General features: G+C 43.7%; 1 protein-coding gene across 1 annotated transcript in view; it reads left to right on the forward strand.

Moving 5' to 3' along the window:
- Positions 1 to 20,428, forward strand: part of LOC311240502 (SH3 and cysteine-rich domain-containing protein 2-like) — a gene marked incomplete at its 5' end in the record, with an annotated part of 152,523 nt that overhangs the window by 20,628 nt on the left and 111,467 nt on the right. The window lies entirely within an intron of this gene.

Here is a 20,428-nt window from a genome sequence, read left to right on the forward strand (position 1 = left end):
ATACTGGCCGCTATGAAAACCAGAGACAAAAAATGCTCTGAACTTCATAAAAGTCAGACAAAGCTTTCCAAAAGCTCAAACAGTGAACTCCAAGCCCACGTGGTTGAACTAAAAATCCAAAGAAACAGACTAAGAAATGACGTAAACACCATGATCAGAACCGCAAAAAGAAATTTCATCAACGACAAAACTGAGGAAAACAAAAACAAACCCCGCGAACTTTGGAAATTACTCAATAATCAACTAGGCTGCAGTAAAAAACTTAAAACCAGATTCTCAAACATAAACATAAAGACGGACAACACGCTCATCACAGACAAGCTGGATGTAGCCAATTACTTAAACATCTTCTTCACAAACATAGCCACAACACTGGTAAACAAACTACCCTCCCACTCAGGGCATTGAATGAATGAATGAAAACTTTATTTAACAGATTGCAGAATGGGTACAATACAGTACGGCTCAATACATACAATTGTTAAGGGGATGCAGACCTGAGAAAGACGTTTGTCTTGTTTCCATCAGGGTCCCCCATTTTCAATTCATATAGACATATATGACATACATGACATACAGATAGTCAGTACTGCTACATCTATACATTTATGACATACCAGATTTGCAAATACAGTACTGTTTGTGATACAGAAGGAGTCAAGAAAAGGGAGTATATACATTTGACGTAGAAACTGTACATTGGAGGAGGTTGGGTGGGGGGGGTTGGGTACATTGGGATATTGACAACCATACTGGGTAATTTACATTGGAGGTGGTTGGGGGGGGGGGGGGGGGGGCGGGGGGCACACTGTATAAACAAGTAACACTGTACATTGAGGGGGGGGGGGGAGGAGACACTGTACAAACAAACACAATTGTACATTGAACTATTGACAAAACCATACTAGGTAAATGACTGTACATTGGAGGGGGTTGGGTTAGGATATTTACAGGGGCCAGTGTAGAATTGCAGTCTCCCGTAGGTGTCCCTTGAGAGAGGTTTTGAAAGTGGGTAGTGATCCACATTCCTTTACAGCTTTGGGTAGGGCGTTCCACATGGATGTGGCATAATTGCGAAACGTGTTTAGTCCCTTATTTGAGCCGAATCTGGGTTTAACATGATTTGTGGAGCTCCCTCTGGTGTTGTGATCGTGGTATTCACTGACCTTTGGGAAGTATTTTGACATGTACATGGGTACCTTGGTTGGTACCATTATGGGGTAGAACACATAGTAGCATACTACAAAAACCTAGGGGTCCACAAAGACGACTTCAAACTTGAAATGGTAACAACCGATGAGGTACTCAAAAAATTGAGCGCCCTCCAACCTAACAAGGCCACTGGCCACGACAACATCCCCTCCAAATTCCTCAGAGACGCAGCAGCCGCCATCACCCCAGTCATCACACACATAATAAACCTCTCTATAAGACAGGGGCACGTCCCCAAGGACTTCAAAATTGCGAGAGTGACCCCTCTACACAAAAAGGGCAGCAAATTAGACCCAGGCAACTACCGCCCTGTTTCTATTCTTACCTCCATCTCGAAAGTCATGGAGAAAATAGTCTACGAACAGGTCGAAAAGTACCTGGCGGAAAAAAACCTAATCTACGAATTCCAATCTGGCTTCAGAACGTCCCACTCCACTGACACATGCCTCCTCTATTTGAACGACCACATCAAACAAGAGGTGGACGCTGGCAAATACTGCGGCATGGTCATGCTGGACCTACAAAAGGCCTTCGACACTGTCAATCACTCCATTCTAATGGACAAGCTAAAAGCAATTGGTTTTGATAGCCTATCAGTGAGCTGGATGCAATCCTACCTTGAGGGGAGGGAACAGATGGTGGAGGTAAACGGTACCCTATCCCCCCCCCTCACAGTGAGCTGTGGTGTTCCACAAGGAAGCATACTAGGACCGCTACTCTTCCTAATTTATGCAAATGACATGTCGTCAGCCTGTGACTGCAACTTGTTCCTGTTTGCGGACGACTCAGCCCTGCTGGTCTCTGACAAGAACAAATTGCAGGTTGAAAAAACCCTCAGCACGGAACTAGGCAAAATCTGCATATGGCTCGCTGATAACAAACTATCATTACACATGGGCAAAACAGAGTCCATTCTCTTCGGTTCAAATAACAAACTCAGCAAGACCGACGGATTCTCAGTTACAGTGGGTGACAATATTGTCACAAGGAAAGACGAAATTACCTACCTGGGTTCCATCCTAGAGGCAAATCTTTCCTGTGACAAAATGGCATCCAATGTAATAAAAAAAGTCAACCAACGAACTAGATTCTTGTACCGGATCTCCTCTCTGGTAAACAAGAATACCCTGAAGACTCTGGCAGGAGCACTCATTCAAGGGTACTATGACTATGCTTGCACCTCATGGTACCAAAGCACCTCAAAGGCGCTTAAAACAAAATTACAAACATCACAAAACAAACTGGTCAGACTACTACTTGACCTGAACCCCAGAACCCACCTCACCCCTGCCCACTTTGCCAACCTAGGATGGCTTAGAGTAGACGACAGAGTACAGCAACTTGCAATGGGCCTGGTCTACAAGATACACTATACGACCGGGGTGCCCATGTACATGTCAAAATACTTCCCAAAGGTCAGTGAATACCACAACCACTACACCAGAGGAAGCTCAACAAATCATGTTAAACCCAGATTCGGCTCAAACAAGGGACTAAACACGTTTCGCAATTATGCCACAACAATGTGGAACGCCCTACCCAAAGCTGTAAAGGAATGTGAATCCCTGCCCACATTCAAAACCGCCCTTAAAGAGCACCTACGGGAGGCTGCAATTCGAAACTGGCCACCGTAAATGCCCAAAACCCCCACCACCTCCTAATAGACAGTCTCCTCCCCACCGCATGTATATATTCCCTCCCCGCCGTATGTATATTTCCCTCCCACCCACCCACCCCCTCCTAATGTACAGTCCCCTCCCCATCATATGTATATACTCTGTCAGGATCTAGGGGTAACAGTACTGTATATTTGAATACCGCCTATGTCACAAATGTATCAGTACTAAATACCTATATGTCCCTATGCCATAAATGTCATGTATGTTGTGTATGTCATAAATGTCTATATGAATTGAAAATCGAATCTAAAGACAAACGTCTTTCTCAGGTCTGCATCCCCTTAACAATTGTATGTATTGAGCCGTACTGTATTGTACCCATTCTGCAATCTGTTAAATAAAGTTTTCATTCATTCATTCATTCATACACTATAATAACAATGTACCAACTTGTGGCAGTTGGGTGTGGTTTGGGCTGCAGGGGAGAGATGGGTGGGAGTGGTTCGAGGGAGCAGTGTCAGGGTTAGTTAATTGGAACAGGTGTTACCTGTTGACTATGTGCTCTCTTGATAGTAGCATGCTGGACCTGGACGATGACTCTTTATAGTAGCATGATGGACCTGGAGGATGACTCTTTATAGTAGCATGCTGGACCTGGAGGATGACTCTTTATAGTAGCATGCTGGACCTGGACGATGACTCTTTATAGTAGCATGATGGACCTGGAGGATGACTCTTTATAGTAGCATGCTGGACCTGGACGATGACTCTTTATAGTAGCATGCTGGACCTGGAGGATGACTCTTTATAGTAGCATGCTGGACCTGGACGATGACTCTTTATAGTAGCATGATGGACCTGGAGGATGACTCTTTATAGTAGCATGCTGGACCTGGATGATGACTCTTTATAGTAGCATGATGGACCTGGATGATTACTCTTTATAGTAGCATGCTGGACCTGGACGATGACTCTTTATAGTAGCATGCTGGACCTGGAGGATGACTCTTTATAGTAGCATGATGGACCTGGAGGATGTCTCTTTATAGTAGCATGATTGACCTGGAGGATGACTCTTTATAGTAGCATGATGGACCTGGAGGATGTCTCTTTATAGTAGCATGATGGACCTGGAGGATGTCTCTTTATAGTAGCATGATTGACCTGGAGGATGACTCTTTATAGTAGCATGATGGACCTGGAGGATGTCTCTTTATAGTAGCATGCTGGACCTGGAGGATGACTCTTTATAGTAGCATGATGGACCTGGAGGATGTCTCTTTATAGTAGCATGATTTACCTGGAGGATGACTCTTTATAGTAGCATGATGGACCTGGAGGATGACTCTTTATAGTAGCATGATGGACCTGGAGGATGTCTCTTTATAGTAGCATGATTGACCTGGAGGATGACTCTTTATAGTAGCATGATGGACCTGGAGGATGTCTCTTTATAGTAGCATGATGGACCTGGATGATGACTCTTTATAGTAGCATGATGGACCTGGATGATGACTCTTTATAGTAGCATGATGGACCTGGAGGATGTCTCTTTATAGTAGCATGCTGGACCTGGACGATGACTCTTTATAGTAGCATGATGGACCTGGAGGATGTCTCTTTATAGTAGCATGCTGGACCTGGACGATGACTCTTTATAGTAGCATGCTGGACCTGGACGATGACTCTTTATAGTAGCATGCTGGACCTGGACGATGACTCTTTATAGTAGCATGATGGACCTGGAGGATGACTCTTTATAGTAGCATGCTGGACCTGGACGATGACTCTATATAGTAGCATGCTGGAGCTGGATGATGTCTCTTTATAGTAGCATGCTGGAGCTGGAGGAGGACTCTTTATAGTAGCATGCTGGAGCTGGATGATGACTCTTTATAGTAGCATGATGGACCTGGAGGATGACTCTTTATAGTAGCATGCTGGAGCTGGATGATGACTCTTTATAGTAGCATGATGGACCTGGAGGATGACTCTTTATAGTAGCATGCTGGACCTGGAGGATGACTCTTTATAGTAGCATGCTGGAGCTGGATGATGACTCTTTATAGTAGCATGATGGACCTGGAGGATGACTCTTTATAGTAGCATGATGGACCTGGAGGATGTCTCTTTATAGTAGCATGCTGGACCTGGAGGATGACTCTTTATAGTAGCATGCTGGAGCTGGATGATGACTCTTTATAGTAGCATGATGGACCTGGAGGATGACTCTTTATAGTAGCATGCTGGACCTGGAGGATGACTCTTTATAGTAGCATGCTGGAGCTGGACGATGACTCTTTATAGTAGCATGCTGGAGCTGGACGATGACTCTTTATAGTAGCATGATGGACCTGGAGGATGTCTCTCTCACTCCTTTGCACTCTGGTTAGATACCAATTTAATTTAGTTGTACTCCGTGCAATGACAATAAATTGAATGTAATCCAATATCTGTTAGAAAAACCTATTTCAGTCTGTTATGGAAACAAGACAATTGAAGAGAACCTTTTATGCACTTTTAGGCCTATATTACAATTGTAATAAAGACCAAAAAGGATAAAATATCACTGTGGTTTATTATATTTTATAAAAACAAATGGTCAATACATGTCAGGGTTCCTACACTTATTTCCTAATCAAATCCCATGACTCCACCATCTGGGGAAGAGTTCCAAGTTTCAGAAATGAAATGTTAAAATGATGAAGAGAGGATTAGAGTGCAGGGAGAGGGCTGTTGGGACCAATTGAACCTTGAGGTTAACTTCCCAAACCACCACATGTTTGTTGTAACCATGTTTCCATGATCCATGTTGTCCTGTAAAGACTGTACAGCCACCTCCAAGTACCCAAGAAAGAAAATACCTGCACACTGCTTTTGTTAAGATAACATAAGATATGCCTTTATTGATCCTTTTGGGGAAATTCGGACATCATAGCAGCATGGGGGAGGGGGGAGGGGGGAGGGGAGGTACAAGTATGGGTAGGGTAATAATAGAAAGACATATAGGCAATACAATTTGATCTGAATATAAAAATATGAGAAGAATAAACAGTGTAAACAAAGGTGCAGATGAGGGTCTGTATCGGTTAGATTATATGTTACAATAAATATAAGCAATAAAGAATTTAATCTGAATTTATACTATGAGGACATTTATATTTTACATTTTGTCATTTAGCTGACGCTTTTAGCCAAATCGATTTACAAGTTCTGTACGACAAGTCAGCAGGAAGGGTACAACTCTTACAGCTGAGTAACAATGTTCATTAAACAGTGCTGAAACTTGGGTGCTGCAGTGTTGAGTGCATAGTAGTAATTTAGACATATTAGTATAGTAGGAAGAGTGCATAATAGTATAAGACTATATATATATATATATATATATATATATATATATATATATATATATATATATATATATATATATATATATATATATATATATATATATATATATATATATATATATATATATATATATTTTATTATTTTTTATTTTTTTTTAAATGGTATACACAGTGCACTATTAGACAAGGTACCCTAACTGGCATGATATACAGTATGTCATACGTTGTAGTCCATGCAGGTTTTGGTGGTTAAGAGTCAGACACACTTAGTGGTCAGACATTTCTAATAGTGTTGCCCAGCAGGATGTATTTAAAACCTGTTAAGCTGTAGCCCTATTTTCAGAAAATGTGCCTAAAAGTACATGCCCAAGTAAATGGAAGATTGCTCCACTTCTACAATGTCAATTTGCATGTTCTTGGTATCTAGGAACATCTATGGACCTCAGGGAATGTATTCCCAGTGTCAGATATATTGTGTCTGTTACTATGCTTGAGTAAATTGTAATGAAACAAAGGAGAATATAAATGATAATCTTTCTTTGCATTTTTTTATTATTATTAAAAAAAATGTAATCTATTTTTTGTCCTCTATTTTTCCCCGTATTTCTCTCCCATCCCAAATGAGTCGTTATGCCAATTCCCTTCCTGGTCGTTGCGCGCATTTCCCCCCCCCCACTGTCAGCCTAGGGAGGGTGAAGACTATCACATGTCTCCTCCGATACATGTGGAGTCAGCCAGCCGCTTCTTTTCACCTGACAGCGAGGACTCTCACTGGGGGAATGTAACGCGTGGGAGGATCACACTACCTCCCCCAGATCCCTTCCCTGCTGAACAGGCGCCCCGACCGACCAGTAGGAGTCGCTGTTTACAACAACCAGGACACATACCCCGCCGGCTTCTCACCCGCTAACACTGCCAATTGTGTTAGTAGGGACGACTGACCAAGCCGGAGGTACCGCTGACAGCTGGATTCTATACCAGAGTCTCTGCGGTGGTAGGCAAGTGCTTAGTCCACTGCGCTACCCAGCCTCTTGCATCTTTGACAGTGAATAACACCATGTTAAAATTGCAGGTGTTCAGATTTCGCTCACTGAGCTCACTCAGCACCTTCTTGAGATCAAGAGTACAAAAAAATCTAAGCAAATGAATAGAGGGAAGATGAATAAACAGAAGGATTTGTAGAAACAGTACTGAATCCAGACACATGCAATTTGAATTATATTATATAATATAGAATATCAGGCTTATAAATGACCTTATTATGGCCAAGTCATACATCTATGGAATTTATATCTGGATTTAGTAATTTCCTCGCGTGACTACTCTTATTTTTGATTTAAAAAAAAAAACATCAGTAAACAGACATAGTGCTGAAAATATACACTTTGACTGCTGTTTTGAAGGGTTAGGGTCTTTACTCTTGGCTACATTTGAAAAAGAAATACAACATTAATTAATACAGTCTGTATTGATCGATTTATGATGAGAACAGCAGGGTCTACAGATTAACAGGTTTAATGCTGTGAGCACAACGTTTCGACCCAGAAGGCTGACCTGTTTCGGTCTAAACACTGTGCTCACAGGTCACAGCATTAAATAATGACATAAAAAATACTTGAGGAACATAAAACCAGTGTGCATGTATTTCTTTCTTCTTCTATTGATACATTTTTGCTACAGAGCACCTGCAAAATGTTACAGATGTGCATATGGCCATTACAGGTGTGACATGCTATTTTACTGAGAAACTAAGGATTTGTCTGTATCTGTGCTATAATTTAGTACCTCAGACAAACAATATAACTCAATGTTGGCAATAGCCACAGATATGTCTTCATAGGTTTAGGGCACTGGTTTAGGGTGGCAGTAATTGTTGTCACACTCCTGTAAGTCAAGAGTGTATACTGTATAATATATGGTCCCACAAATATAGCCTACTGTGATGATTTTGTGGTGTTATGAGATATATTAGAAAGTTAACATCTAATTAAACAACATCTTATCATGAGCAGACAGCTTACAGGGATGTGTTTATTAAGGGACTCTGCGATGTTTCCTAAAATAATCAAATTTCTAGAGGTGAAATGAACTCCATCACGTAGAAATAGGCCAGGACTGTTAGACCTAATGTGAGGATGAGGTACAACACTCCCACCTAAAGTTAATGATAGTTGTAGTCTCACCCTCCTGACATCACAAGGCTTCTCGAGGCTTGCCTGGGTTGGAGGCACGGTGGGCCCCAGAGGGTTTTAACTGGCACTGACCTGGCCCTGGGACGTTTTCAGGACGATTTGCCCACACGCCACTTTGACGACCTCTGGCGGCTCTGGTGTGCATATTCTTTAATACAATATATATATCGAATTAAAGCCCCATTTGTTGTTCAGCGGTTCTCGAGGCATGCTCCAAAGTACACGGCAGACTTTTCTTTTTTTTCCCGATTACCACCCGCAACTCCCGAGGTTCTAGCTCCGTCAATCATTTGGCGATCTCGAAAATTATTGGACAGGGTTGTAACCAATGAGTGTGGCTTTTCAATTATACCCCACATGGGGATGAGCGTATCAGCAATCTAGGTGAAAAGTCACGAGCGAAAACAGGAAGTAAAAAGATGCACCGAATGCATTGGAGTCTGAGAAAACTGAAACCTGCAGAGCTTTTTTCCTTTTCACTTTTTACCAAAATTGCTCCTAATCACTCATTTCTGAATGGACTTTTATGAAATTTGGACATGTACTATACAAGGCTTCAGGCTATGGACATGAGCTAGATCCACAAAGAATGGATTGCACGGTGCTAGTTGCACCCTACTTACAATGCATTATGAATTGAAAATGGGGGACCCTGGTGTAAACAAGACGAAAGTCTTTCTCTGGTCTGCAACCCATTAACAATTGTGTGTATTGAGCTTTACTGTATTCTACCCATTCTACAATCTGTTAATAAAAGTTTCAATCAATCAAATTTCATAATGAATTGTAAGTAGGGTGCAACTAGCACCGTGCAATCCATTCTTTGTGGATCTAGCAGGTGTTTTTTCAGTTACTACAGAAAAACAGAGTACACAAATTCAAGTTCAACTCAAGTTCAGACCTATGTTACTCTATTTCATTAGCACTAAAAGTGATGCTCCCTGCTCCTCCACAGGACTGGGCAACTCAGCCGAGTTGTCTGTGGAATAGGCAATTTAATTACGTTTTATTTATTTGATAGAAAGGTTTGAAACCATACGGTTAAATATAGTTTCAAAAAAAAATTAAAATATTCTTTGTCATGCTAATAAAATGGTTGACAATGTAATAATTTCTATGCCCGTCTTCTTTACTGATGTGACAATTCCTGTATGAAAGGTGCTATACAAATGAAGTGTATATTATATTATTACCTGGCTTCCATCTGTTGGCTGGATGGCCCAGACACTTCTTCGTTTAATTTTTCTTCATTTTTAATCTAATTTAGTAATGTAACTTGTTTTATTGTTGTTTTTATCATTGATTGTCACAATGCTTTTACCTTAAGCAGGCTATTTATTTATTGAAAGAGTTTTCTATGTCTCCTGTTTAGGGACTACGGGTGTAAATTAGCTCTTGCTACAACCCGGCATGTCTACATTTTGTATTCTGTACTTGATGTTCATTGACGTGTGTTGTCCCTACCAAATAAACTATCAAATCAATCGTTCTTTTGGCCATTATCCAACATTCTACAGACAGGGATTTTCCTTGTGGAATTTAAAGGGGAGGCCTGTTACCATAATTAATTGGGGGCGGTTCTGTATGCAAATATTTTGAATCGTGCACGAGCGAGGAGCATAAGAACAAGTGGTATTTATCAACACGGAGTACTTGCAGGCGTGCGTATGACCTGTGCATGCACGTTTGATAAATCCTGATTTTTCTGTGCGTAGAGACATTCTAAATTCCGTGCATAGGAACGAAAATAGAACACTTTCTTTTCTTTGATCCACTTTTTCTCCTCCTGTTTTTTCTCTGATTTTCTCCCATCCCAATTTAGTTGTTATGCCAATTCCCCCCTCCCCTTCCTGGTCGTTGCTCGCATGTGCCCCCCATTGGTCGGTCTAGACTCTAGGGAGTCCTGAAGTCTATCAGATGCTTCCTCTGTCACATAGGAGACAGCCAGCTACCTCTTTTCACCTGCCAGTGCGGACTCTCATTGGTGAAGTGTAACGCGTGGGAGGTCACACTACCTTCACCATATCCCTTCTTTGCTGTGCAGGCGCCCTGACCGACCTGTAGGAGTCGCTGTTCACAACGACCAGAATACCACCCCACCGGCTTCCCTCCCGCTGACTCTGCCAATTGAGCCAGTATGACGGCCGGCCAAGCCGGAGGCAACGCTGACAGCCGGATTTGATACCGGTGTCTCTTGCGTTGGTGACGAGCGCTTAGACCGCTGCGCCACCCAGCCGCCTTAAATAGAACACTTTCTATGCTTTATTGATAAATGAGGGCCCAGGAGCTTGTAGGCTCTGTGGAGGATGTAGATAAGGGCATCCTCCACCCCGATGTTTGCTTGAGGGAGTCACTCACCAGGGCCTTGACGTGTTTGCAGGACCAGCCTCTTAAATTAAAGGTTTTCATGACGTGTGACGTCAGAGCGCGACTGGCCTGTAGTCGTTGAGGGCGTCCCTTCTTGGACACCGGGACAATGCAGGATGTCTTCCAGAGCTGGGGCACCTTCTTCAGCCTCAGGGAGAGGTTGAAGAGATGCTTAAACGTGCTGCCAGCTGCCCAGCGCACGGTTTGAGCATCCTGGGGTTAGTGTTGTCTGGTCCTCTTGCCTTGTTCACACTGATCTTGAAGAGCTGCCTGCACATCTGGTTAAGGGTGAGGGTGTGTGTGCTGCTATCTCCGGGGACAGGCTGCTGCTGTCTGGGGTGGGGTGGCGTGCTGATCTGATCAAACCTGTTGAAAATCAAGTTCAATTTGTTTGCACGCCCTCCATAGCCATGCCTTGCTGCTTGAAGCCTGTTATATTCTACTCCATATACAGTTTATTGGGAGAGATGTTAAACATGACACAGAGCACCCAAAGGAATGTTCTGAGTATATGGGTAAATGTTCTGTTCCAGCACTGAGAATACTACTATAGTACAAATGGTTAACCCTTTCACTACCACACTACAGGTGGTTAACCCTTTCACTCCCGTCTGTTAACCGTCTGTGGTGTGGTAGTGAAAGGTTAACCTTCTGTAGTGTGGTAGTGAAAGGGTTAAAGGTGGAGTTAGTGATTCTGGAGAAAGATTGTTGATATTGTCACCCCTCACACTACAGGTGGTTAACCCTTTCACTCCCGTCTGTTAACCGTCTGTGGTGTGGTAGTGAAAGGTTAACCTTCTGTAGTGTGGTAGTGAAAGGGTTAAAGGTGGAGTTAGTGATTCTGGAGAAAGATTGTTGATATTGTCACCCCTCACACTCCCACTAACCCCCCCCCCCCCCCCCACCCCCCCCCCCCCCCCCCCTCGCCCCATCTTGTGCACGAGCACCAACTTCAAGGTCATGTTCACAAATATTGATTGAACCTTCCCTGGCCGTGGAAATAACATATTGGAATTCTTAATATGGGTGGCGTTCCCCTTTAATGGAAACCCGAGGGCTTTGGACCACACACTGATCCACCTCACAGTCTGTTTACTCTTACACTTGATCGTGTTATCTCGCTATTTATTGGCATCTGTTTCTGTATGAGGCCATTATCGGTGATCTCCCACTCTACATCACTTCATTGCTGGATTGGAGCTCTGGACCTTTTCATACTCACTCTGGTGACTGGCTTACACTTAAGGTTCCTAGAGTTTGCACTGAATGTTTCTATATTTTCTTTTTGTATTTATTATGTTTTGTATTTCTCAACGTCATTGTAATATTTATTTTTTATTTTTTATTTAACCAGGTTTGTCCCAATTGAGATCCAGGATCTCTTTTACAAGGGAGACCTGGCTAAGAAACAGCAGCAACACAAAGTTTCAACATACACACAGACACTACAGACAAAAGCAACATTACAAAATGGTCAAACAAAACATCTGCACACAGAAAACATGGTTACAATAGGCTTCACCATAGCCTTAAATACATTTAGTGTTATCAAGCTTTGGATCTTCAGATCGGACTGGAGATTGTTCCATGTAGTAGGTGCGGAAAACCTAAAAGCTTTCTTTCCCATTTCTGTTCGGACATTGGGAACGGCAAAGTGCATAAAATCCTTCGAACAGAGATTGTAATTTCCACCATTCAACTTTAAAAGAGATGATAAATAAATCAGAACCAAACCAAGAATGGCCTTGTAAATCAAAACATACCAATGACTGAGCCGACTTGCATATAAGGAAGTCCAGTTCACTTTTGAATATAATACACAATGGTGAGTACGAGATCCACAGTTTGTAATAAATCTCAGAGCCCCATGATACACGCTATCCAGCATGTGGAGACAGTGAGCAGAGGCGTTCTCTCTCAATCAAGCTTGCTCTCAATGATCCTTTGAGATTAAATAAAGATTGAATGAATGAATGGATGAATGAATTGTGCCAGACAGTCTGTAGCAGGAGAGTATGAACCAAGGTTATTAATTGATATAACACTGCGGTGATGTTTGCACATGTGGCACTTCTGACTGCGTAGTCTGCTGCTGTAATTTTGTTTGTAGTTCTGTGTACTCTGTATTGTGTTTATGTGTTTTTTACTATATTATGGTTTTTACTGTGAAGCACTTTGGTCAACCATGTTGTTTTTAAATGTGCTATACAAATAAAGTTGGATTGGAAAGTGGCATGAAGTGTTGAAAGACTCAATATTGGTAGTGAGAGAAAAACACAATCAGCCACCAGTATAGACAAATATTTCTTTTTTTGATCAAATTTTTATTTCCAATTTCTTTTTTATAACAGACATCACAGACAACATTGACATCAACAATAATAATAATGACAATAAATTAAAATGACAACAGACTTAAAATGAGTAACAATAACAATAGCAAAAAATTATGGTATCCCTTGGGGTACCTTATTATCCACCTCACTTAGGCAATATTGTAGAATCAGCTATCTGTATCCTGGTATAACCTGGGAGTAAATAACCCTTATAGCCACACAGAGTCGTTAAAACACAGTTATAGGTTATCCATCTGATAATTCAGTCTATGGGTAGAAGTTCTCTCTACCTCGTTGGTACCGTTGGAGATTGTTATCAATAGCTTGCTATTGATTATTTGAGGTCAATTATTGTGAAAAAAGGGGATAAACAAAAAAAATCACAATAGGTAGGGGAGAAAGAATAAAAACACAATAACCCAGTGAGATGAACCCCCCCCCCCCCCCCAAAAAAAGGCATGAAGACATAAACACTCGCTCTCTCCCCCCCCCCCCCCCCATCCCAGGACCTTAACATGAGTTACATACAGAATACAGTATTCAGTAATCGAGAGCTATACACGCTGTTTTAGCTTTGCAGCAGCAGCCATCGAGATAGCAATATTAGACTCATTGACCCCTATAACACGTGCCGTGGATATCTCCAAGTAGATCACATCGAGGTAAGTGAGGATCCACACCTTTGGGCAGATCTTGCCTGGGTGTATCCATCGTGAGGCGATTACTTTCTTGGCAGCTGTGAGGCCAGCAAGAATAAGTCTTTTCACATGTGTAGTAGTCGGTAATTGAGACACGTCATTCAGGAGCAATACAGAGGGAGAAACAGGTATGGTTAGAGAAAATATCTGAAAGCTGAGAGGTAAAATTTTTCCAAAAAAGCTCAACTGGAGGGCATTCCCAGTACATATGCATAAATGTTCCGGTACACCGAGTGGACACAAGGTACATCGAGAGTCAGGCTTGACAGTATAGGCAAATATTTGAAAAGTTATATTTTCAAAACGCTCTTTTTGTTATTTCTGATATTTCCTCAAAGATACTCAGTTTTCATGTAACCTGCAGCACTTTGGTACAGTACTAGGCTATTTATTTAGGCTACTATAATGTATCCTATGAATTTCAGTCAAAACTTTATATCAGCCTGTGATGGCGGGAGTTTAGGTGGGTTTACCGTTGCTGACGATAACTGTCTCAAAGCAGCCATATCCATATCTGCATTGTACACTGCTGACAGCAGGAAGATCATTATAGATGTATGTCACTGAAAAGACTTATTTCATAAATAGCACAAACCCCATCTCTCTCCCTCTATCCCTTTCTCTCCCCTCCCCCCTCTCTCTCCCCATCTCTTTCTTTCTCTCCCTCCCTCTCTATTTCTCTCTCTCTTCCTCTCTCTCTCTCTCTCTCTCTCTCTCTCTCTCTCTCTCTCTCTCTCTCTCTCTCTCTCTCTCTCTCTCTCTCTCTCTCTCTCTGTTTTGACGGCAGGGTTCTGCTTGCAATCTTGTGTGTGGACAGTAATGGGGGTGTAATGGGTGGATGATGAGTTGTCAGGGTGAAGCTGATGGGTGAGGTGAGTGCGGGTGATGAAGAGGAAGAGGAGTGACCGGTGCCAGGGAGAGACCTGAGAATAGAGGCCATACCCTACACAGAGCTTTGCTTCCAATATCCCAGAGTAGTAGCTGAGAGAGAAGGGTGTGTGTTTGTGAGAGAAAGAGAGTGAGTATGTCTGCATGAACATCTGTGTGTGTGTGTGTGTGTGTGTGTGTGTGTGTGTGTGTGTGAGAGTGAGAGTGAGAGTGAGAGTGAGAGTGTGTGTGTGTGTGTGTGTGTGAGAGAGTGAGTATAATAATAATAATAATAATGGCTTGGATTTATATAGCGCTCTTCATGACACCCAGATCGCTTCACAGAGTCCATTATTCGTTCATACACAGTCATACCGGTGGTGGTAAGCTACAATTGCAGCCAGAGCTGCCCTGAGGCAGACTCACGGAAGCGTGGCGAATAATCATCGCCTACGGCCCCTCCGACCACCACCAACATTCATTCACATGCATACACATTCATACGAGGCAAGTAGGTTAAGTGTCTTGCCCAAGGACACAACGGTGATGGGATGGACATGGGCTTGAGCGGGATTTGAACCACCAACCCTTCGATCATTGGACGACCCGCTCTACCCCTGAGCCATGCCGCCCCATGCCTGCATGCATGCACATCTGTGTGTGTGTGTGTGATATGCACATGTGATCAGGACAAATATGGTAACTGACACGGGAAGAGAGAGAGAGAGAAGAAGTAACATGAATGTGTGTGTGTGCCTTGCACGCGTGACAGAGATGGATCAATAGAGTGTGTCTTATGCGTCTCTTATCTCGTATTCAATAAGCAGGCGTCTCCACTACCGCGAGTAATGAAGCTTTAGTCATGACTGACTGGGACGTTTGTGGGACGGGACACTAATCCACATTCCCTCTCTCTGTTTCTCACCTTGTCATGATAAAGAACACACTCTTATCAGGATTGCCACTGATTGGATTTCCCCCCCACAGCCTCTCTTGTCATGTGTTCGGGTCTCTACACACGCCAAAGCTTTACCGCCACATCCTCACACTTGTAGGGCAGAGAGGTATATATACCGAATATGAATGTTTGCCACCGGGAATCCATTGGGAATCCAAGCGAAGGTATCGATTTTTACTAGGACGATCAATCAAAACGGACAAAAGAAAATCGAGTAGCTTCAAGCTAAAGTGTTTTATGACCATCTAACGGCGAGGACTCAGGTTTTAAACTGTGTCAGTCAATATTTGTATTATTACCTGCATTGCTTTTACCCTTTTTTTAGCATTGATTTTATTCAGTAAATTTCTTGCTCATTTTATGTCTATTATTACTGCTGCAATTTCTTTTTCCTACTTTTTATCCCCCCCTTTTTCCGTATTTTTCTCCCATCCCAATTTTTGTCGTTATGCCAATTCCCTTCCTGGTCGTTGCGCGCTTTTGCCCCCTACTGTCGACCTGGGGAGGGAGAAGACTACCACATGTCTTCCTCCGATACATGTGGAGTCAGCCAGCCACTTCTTTTCACCTGACAGCGAGGACTCTCACCGGGGGAGTGTAACGCGTGGGAGGATCACACTACCTCCCCCAGATCCTTTCCCTGCTGAACAGGCGCCCCGACCGACCAGTAGGAGTCGCTGTTTACAACGACCAGGATACATACCCCACCGGCTTCCCACCCGCTAACACTGCCAATTGTGTTAGTAGGGACGACTGACCAAGCCGGAGGTACCGCTGACAGCTGGATTCGATCCCAGAGTCTCTGCGGTGGTGGCGAGCGCTTAGTCCGCTGCGCCACCCAGCCGCCCTGCAATTCTTGTATGAAAGGTGTTATACAAATAAAGTGTATTATTATTATACCGTCGTCCACGATACATATTGCAAAATATATACTACATACTGTAGATTTTTAAGCTAACCAAAAAGCATTCCTTTCAGCAGTATAATTGTGTTCTATTTCGTTATGGCTTACGCTCAGCACCAGTTGCATAATATCTCGCTTCAGTGGATATGCACTGAATACATTTCAAAATGTACCTTTACATACCAACATCCGTCTGACCACACCCCCATCTGCTGCCTACATAAGCAGGGGTGGGGCCACACACTCATCTCCTTCTCAAATTTCATCCACATGATAGTGCCTGTATACCAATCACTTGGCGAGGAAGAAAGCTGGAGATAAGAGATAAGATAAGATAAGATAAGATATTCCTTTATTGATCCCCTTGGGGAAATTCAGGCATCATAGCAGCATGGGGGGAGGGGGGGAGGGGTACAGGTAGTAAAACAACACAGTATACAGGTAGTAAAAGACAACACAGGCAGTGTAAACAATTTGATCAATATGGTCAATATAATTTACTATCTGACTAGCTGAGGAATATTCACATTATTCACAGTGTCACATAAGGTGCAGTATGCATGAGGTAGTGTTATAATTTACTATCTACTGAGTATACATTAATCAAAGTACCAGGGTAGTCTACTTTGTCCCCCTTGGGTTCCTATAAGTCCCAGGTCAATGTCTGGTAGCAGTCGCTGTCGCTGCCCCCTGTTGTGGGGCCTGGAGGCTGCTAGTCGCTGCCCACTGTTGTGGAGCCTGATGGCCGCTGGTATGATACGCTGGTATGATACGTTGACATTATATCTTTATTTTCTCTCTCACTATTTTCGAGAAAATACGGCGATATTGTCTTCGTCACTGGAGTGTCTGGAAGATGATGATCATTCTGACCTTCAACGGCTTTTTCGTATTAGGAGCTCACGCCGCTGACATGCTCCCCAGCTACAGTCCTCCTTGCTGCGGCTGGATGGGGTTGCCCTCCGGCCACACAGCTGGACTGTGGGAAGCACCGACTGTTGTGAGAAGCGGTTGTTTCCAGGATGTGGTACGTACTGTTTTGCTTGCGAGCTCTGGTTGTTGTTGATGCTGTGGGGGTTAGCTGACAATTTACGAAACGCCGACTCCAGGCTGGGGTCCTCTGCTCGGCTTAAACAGCGGTCGGAGGATCTTGGTCTGACACCCATGATGGTCAATCTAGTGGGCCGCGACCAGGTCCTGGTGAACCCAGGATTCTCGAGCGGATGCTTCTCTGTCCCGTGCAGACCCCACCTTTCATATAAAAATGAAAGTATACCCTAACGAGGAAATGTGGGCATAGGATCTTCTTTATCGGGAGTTCCATGCTCAAAGTCGGCTGAAGCCCGAAATGGGAACTGTGCTGGCCCCGCTGTATGTCTGGATCACCGTTGTAAACTGTGTTTGACATTCTTTTTCTTTTCCCTCTTAGGGGAGGGACTTGGACAGCGGCCTGTCTGAAGTGTGGCTTGTTATGTCATTGTGTACAGTTCAGGTGATAGCTGCTTAGCTGGCGTGCTAGTTGTGGCCTACTGTGTTAGCCAGTCAGCTGTTAGCTGTGGCGCTAGCCCGCTGTGTTTACCAGGCTAGTAAACGTTAGCTTGTTGCTATCAGTCGGATAGCTGCTTAGCTGGCGTGCTAGTTGTGGCCTACTGTGTTAGCCAGTCAGCTGTTAGCTGCGGCGTTAGCTCGCTGTGTTTACCAGGCTAGTAAACGTTAGCTTGTTGCTATCAGTCGGACGGCTGTTAGCTTAATGCTACACTGTTGAACGTTTTCTATGACTATAACATGCCTTAAACATTCTGATTACGACGTCATCTTTGACAGAGGATGTTAGTCGAACCTACACCGGGAGCCCTGCCAGCGAGGACTGCGTCAACATGGAGAAACGTAGCGGCTGGGTGGCGCAGCAACGCTACCCTCGTCGCCGACACAGGAGATGCTGTGTTCAACTTCGGTGTCCCGTTAGCCAGATTGCAGTTCTCTTGGCCTGCGCTCAGGGTAGGAAGGTCCCGACCGGACTTTAAACACTTCTTCTTTCCTTCCCTTCTAAATGTTTTGTAATAACGATGTTTTCCAAAACGTGTGTTGCTGCAATACATTGAGGATATGACGCGTGTTGTGTGTGAATTGTCTTGTCACTGGTATAGCTTCTCTCTCCATAGAAATCGGGTTGTTGTTTACATGTGTAAAAATTATCTGGTTAGTTGTGATGAGAACATGTGTGTTCATGTAACGTGAACTCACAACTAAGGGGGTTAATTAACCTATAAAGCTATGCTTAGTGACATGTGATTGAGGAATGAATTCTTTTCTCAGCCTATAATGACAATGAACAGTGTGTTCACATATTAACAGGGTTACCTGTTCAACTTGGTCGTATCAAGGGTAAGGAAGGAGGGGTGATCCCCCCGGTTTCCCTGGGGCTTCCCCACCCTCCTCTCAGACATGTTGTTTACAATATATTGTGTCACTGTGTTTGTGGGGATACGATGTAACCCTCAGCTTAATTGCTGGGGTTGTGCTTTCCGCTTGAGAAACTATATTTTCCTAAAGAAAAGATTGTTTGGTCACTTCATGTGTGCTTAGCAAGGCCTGTGGCCTGTGGCCAATACATAATCGAGGATTCTGTATTCTCTCGTTATGAAAAACGGCGTTCTGTAGCAAGAGTGTACTTTTGCAATTTTTTTTTGTGATGAAGGGTTGTGTGTGTCTTGTGATCTACAACTGGGTTAGGTTTGGCCACAGAAGCACATGTGTAAGTCTGGTACCGGGGCTCTTAAAGGGGGCCCTCTCTATTCTGTGTTTTTTCCTTAGTAAAAGATTGGGCGTGTGCACAGCAGAAATTCCCCCGCCATAGAGTACGTCACTGAGCGCGTCTCTGTTGGTAAGACTTCCGTGAGTTGTTCAGGTCCATGTTATGGATCTGTTTCAGGGAGTTGTCAGAGCTCCTCCTCACGAAGCTCCTCCTCTGGCCTTCTGTGAGTTCGGACTCTCCTTCCCTGTGAGGGAGCCTCCTCAGAGTTCAGAGCCTCCTCCTCAGATTATCAAGGTGAGTAGAACTTCAAAAAGGAGTTCTACTCTATTGTGTGTGTATTCGATTCAATTCGATTATTGAGTGTGTATTGGTTCAGTGCCTCCTCCTCGGAGAGCCCTAACCCAAGTATTACGTAGCTCAATGTTGCAATATATTCTTTTCAATCTATACGGCTCGCATGGGAAGTCTCTCTGGGGATTTCCGTCTCCTCCCTATGGCGAGGGTGGTGGGATGTAAAAATGTTAAAAAAAAATTACCCTCAGCTGCGTCACGTGGGATTCATGTCAGTCTGTGTTTCTTTCTTTTTTAAATAAAAAGAGGAAGGAACATGAAGCACGACGGCTCCGTGTCGTTCTCCCACGCGACTTGGAGGAACAATGTTTGGTGTCTTGCTAGACTATCCATTGATGTGTTTGGGTCTCAACGCATACATAGTGCTGGCTCGGTGTGTTTCTGTTAAAGAATCACACAGGGGCTAAGTGCGCCTTGGTTGCTTGTTATTAAAACAGCGTTTTTATAGGGCAACTGGGATGGAGTTTTGTCTCTTCCGAGCGCCAGTTTACTAGGTTGTCTCGATGAATTCTCATTCATATCTGGGGGATGTTAACGGAATAGATCAGAACATAGGTAGAGGGGTCTCACGCCCCTTGGGGTGGGCCACTGAGCACGGTCCAAATGGGACCGTCTGGGTGGCGCCCTCTTTTCATGTTTTAGATCGACACGCATACCTACCCCCTCTTCTGGAGTGGGCATGTCGGCGTGGTTAGGACACGGGACTGGTCTGGTCGCGCTGGTCCAGGTCAGTTAAACCCGTTGTCCGCCGGGGATGCAGATCTGCTGTTCTGGTACCCTGAGGGACTTGTGCTTTTTTCGGGGCGAAAAATGCCGGGT

Source organism: Notolepis coatsorum (assembly GCF_963971535.1).
Source record: "Notolepis coatsorum genome assembly, chromosome: 14".
NCBI classification, from domain to species: domain Eukaryota; kingdom Metazoa; phylum Chordata; class Actinopteri; order Aulopiformes; family Paralepididae; genus Notolepis; species Notolepis coatsorum.